Below are 4104 nucleotides of genomic sequence, written 5' to 3' on the forward strand. Positions count from 1 at the left end.
TAGCAGGATTGGGGCTTCCAAAAGTGGTGAAGCTCGTAACCCATCTGAGCGCTGGCCCTGGGCCCTTGGGAGGCAGAAAGTCTCTGACTTTCTTTTTGCCAAGTGGGCCAGGGTGTGCCAAAACTTACCTCCAGCTAGCAAGCTCGTTGGGAGGTACTGGGGGGCAGCACTGGGTCTCTAAACCGAGACTGGTGAAGTTGCGGGGGAGGATGCTAGAAATGTGGGCTCTGGGACTTCCCTGGCCAGTGCAGTGGTTAGGACTCCATGCTTCCTCTGCAGGGGGCACGGGTTCAGCCCCTGGTCAGGGAAATAAGATCCCACGAGCTGCTTGGCCAAACAGCAACACAAACCGAAATGTGGGCTGTGCCCTGATTGCGTTCTAAGCGGGCTGCTGCTTTGCTTCCTGACTCTGGGCACACGGGAGAATCACTTAAACGTTAAAAAAAAATTTCAGGACTTCCCTGGTGGCTCAGTGGTTAAGAATCCGCCTGCCAATGCAGGGGACACGGATTCGAGCCCTGGTCTGGGAAAATCCCACATGCCATGGAGCAACTAAGCCCACGCGCCTAGAGCCCGTGCTCCACAGCAAGAGGAGCCACCTCAATGAGAAGCCCGCGCACCACAACGATGAGTAGCCCCCGCTCGCTGCAACTAGAGAAAACCCGCGCACAGCAACGAAGACCCAACACAGCCATAAATAAATAAATAAACTTATTAAAAAAAATTTCAGTGCCACCCCGCCCCCCCAGGAGCAATTGGATCTGAATTGCTGGGTGTGGGGAGGGACCCAGGCCTTGGTACCTTTGTTTTTCTTCTGTTCCTCAGGTGATTCTGTTAAGCAGCCAGAGAACTGTCCAGGTCCACACCCACAAGTTAGTGACGGAAGAGAGTTCCTCCAGCTCTGCCTTCAGAGCCTGATGGAGGAGATGGGACCGTTTGCAGCTGGCAGACTTTCACTTCCATTATGTTCTCTGCTGCCCAGTCACCTTTTGATCCTCATTTTACAGATGGAGGACCAAGGCTAAGGAGATCAGGAGACTTCCTGAAGGACACACGTCTAGGATGCAGCAGAGCTGGGGTATAGATCTGCAGCTTCTGACTCCCAAGGCTAGTGCTCTTTCTAAAATTGCCATTTATAATTAGCATATTTAGTTATAACAAGATATGGTCATCACAGTGTCCTGAGCTGGGTGGGTGGGTGTCCCTGTCTCACAGAGGAGGCTGGGTGATCGTCCCTTCGTCTCCCTGATGCTGAGTATGCACATGGCCAGCCCGGACCCACGGCCCGCCCCCATCAGCCTGCTGTGCCAAGGATCCCAGCTCTGGGCAGGGCAGGGTTTAGCCCCTTTTGCAGAACATGCAAGAGGTGTGGCTCAGGTCACACAGCTGGTGGGTGGCACAGGCCTAGCGGTCCCTGCTCCTTGCCTGGACAGAGGCATCCAGGAAGCAGCACAGCCCGCATGGGGCTTTGCTCGTCAGGGCCCTGCTCCGAGCTGGCAGCCCTCAGGGCCAGGACCCCTGCTGGGGGTGCCTCCCTCATTCCTGCAGAGCTGGACTCCCAGGGCCTGGGCAGGCTGCCAGGGCAGGGAACTAGCGGGCAGGCACACTGTTGGCTCTAGGAAGTGTCACTGTTCCTGGGCCGGTCCGCAGGGCTGGAGGGCCTGGACATAACAGCAGAGACAGGAGCTGGGAGCTGAGAACGCCCCTCTCCCAGGGCCCAGCAGCTCTGGGCCTGGCCCACGGGCTTCCTTTGGCAGGGAGGGCCTGAGCTTTGTCCACACCACCTTCCCTTGCTGGGCCTGGGCTCTCTCGCCCTGCTCCCCACCAGCTCTTTGCGGCAGAGTACATGCTCTTGGCAATGACATCCATTTAACCTGCTTTGCAGAAAGGATGGTTGGGCAGGCAGACTCAGCTGGCAGCTTGGTGGGAGATGCGGTGAGGGCCCTAGGCTCAGGCTTCTCTTACCCATATCCTTTGGGGAGCTGGGCGGGGAGGTGGCCCTAAGCTACCTTGCTTACCTGGGTCAGAAATAACCTCAGCTCAACTGAAAGCCTAGAGCAGCCAGGATGAGGGCAGAGCTTTGAGCTCCTGGAGTTAGTTGGTGGGCGTTTGCCCAGGAGCCAGGTCAGGGGCAGCCACTTAGCCAGGGCCTTGGGTGAAGTCCCCTCCCCTCCCCTCCAAGCCTGTTGCCTTGTTTGTTTAATGGACATAATAGTGCCCTGTAGGAGTATGTCCACTTTCTAGGCATATTCTGAACAGGTAGGATGTTGTGGCTCCCTGTCTCTCCCCTTCCAGGAGGACACTTCATCAGAGAACTCGGGGAGGTGTCTGGCGTGGAGAACATGCTCGTTTCTTGCTGGTTGCAGTAGGAAGTGAGTGTAGATCTCCAGGCGTTGGATAGTGTCTTCTGTCCGTGATCTCTACAAAGATGACCTTTTCTTCAGTCCTCTCTCTGGCCCTCCTGCCCTGGCCAGACCCTGTTAGGATGGTGGTTCTGGACTGAGAAGTTGTCCTCCTTGCCCCTTTGCACCTCTCTGGTCTGGCCTCCCCTGAGGCCCAGGGAGTCATCCTTCCCCTCCTTGGGGTTCATCTTACAAGTCCGGATGCCATCAGCTCCAAGGAGTTCCCTCTGGGCCAGAGCTCCTCCCTCCTCCGCCAGCCTCCTTGGGGTGCAGACAGACAGCCGAGCACAGGCCGGAAGGGCTTTCTGTTTGCCTTGGCTGGTGGGGAAGAGATTAGTGCTCGCTTTCTGTTTTGACTATTGTATCTAACCAATACAGAGCCTGTGACATCGCAGAAAAGCAGACTTGGGTCTTGAACGAGTTTGGGGCCTGTCCCTGATGGCCTGGCCTCTGCAGAGATGTCTGGAGGTAGGAATGGGTGATAACACCGCCCCCTGGGTACGGAGAGATGTGATGACCATCTGTCGGCTTTCCCGACCCAAGGTCCACAGCCCTTTCTTCTTTTTTTCCTTCAGGGGATGACTTCTCCCCACCTCCTGGGATTCACATGGGGCCACTCCCCATCCACTGGCTTTAGAGGCAGGCATGTATCCCAAGCTGGACACTGAGACTCCCTCTTGGGACTTTTGCAGCAACTATGGGAAAAGAGGCATTCACTTTTCATGGGAGTTGCCAGGTTGATGGAACTCCTGCTCTCCACTTGAGATGAAGCCAAGTGGTAGAGAAAGTATGCTGTCCCCAGACCTCAGTAAGCCCCTGGATCCAGCCATGCCTGAAGCTAACCACACCTCTGGACTAACCTGATTATATGAGCCAATGAATGCATTTCTTTTTTTCTAAAACTATCCTGAGTTGGATTTCTGTCATAGAAAGGGCCCTAATAAAGCTATGTTTTTCTTTGGTCTCACTTAAGAAATCAACTTTGAGGTATCCACCCACTTTAAGTGTCTAATTCATAAGTTTTTTCAAATGTGTACACCCTTGTAACTACCACCACAGTCGAGCTGTAGAACATTTCAAGTTCCCTCATTCCCCTTTATGGTCAATTCTCCTGACCCCAAGCAACCACTGACCTGCCTTTGTTCTAGAGATTCATTCAGTCTTCTCTCTGGTCAGGTCCCTGGAGGTCAAGGAGAGCGTTTCCCTGATGCTCATGTTGTGGGTCAATGTGGGTCATTTCCCTTGGGACTCAGAGTCACCCCTGGGTCCAAATGTGCTGAAGCCAGAGGCACCTCTGGGTCCCACAGTTCTGTGGTCCAGTACATCCTTTGCTTCATTTGAGCCAGCTTGCCACGGAAGGAGTCCTGGCTAATAGGGCTCAGCCAGGACCGCACCCTTCAGTAAAGCTCCCCTCAAGGACCACCCCCCCAGGCAAAATCAACCATCAGTCCAGCTCACCTCCTGGGGGCCAAACACTAGTAAGTGCTTTACATGCATTATCTCAAGTCCTCTCAGCAACCCTAGGGGAGGTACTGTTATCCCCATTTTACTGGGATGTGGGTCTTGTGTGGCCTCTACAGCTTCTCTGTCCACCAGACTCCTGGCTGCTTGCTCTGCCTCAGCCATGGCTGTCTCACAAGTGAAGATGACCCCTCCCAGACCACATCCCAGGGTAAGGGGGCTGGCTCCCCAGTGGCCGCCA

The 4104-nt window shown here is 54.9% G+C and overlaps 1 long non-coding RNA gene across 1 annotated transcript; it reads left to right on the forward strand.

The window, feature by feature from the left end:
- Window positions 1-2293: 2293 nt before the first annotated feature.
- LOC133079838 (uncharacterized) lies at window positions 2294-3361 on the forward strand. Its single transcript, XR_009698324.1, has 3 exons — window positions 2294-2372; window positions 2781-2870; window positions 2978-3361. It is a non-coding gene; the product is annotated as an uncharacterized LOC133079838 (long non-coding RNA).
- The last annotated feature ends 743 nt before the right edge of the window (window positions 3362-4104 follow it).

The sequence above is a fragment of the Eubalaena glacialis genome, chromosome 19, assembly GCF_028564815.1.
Source record: "Eubalaena glacialis isolate mEubGla1 chromosome 19, mEubGla1.1.hap2.+ XY, whole genome shotgun sequence".
Classification (NCBI taxonomy): Eukaryota; Metazoa; Chordata; class Mammalia; order Artiodactyla; family Balaenidae; genus Eubalaena; species Eubalaena glacialis.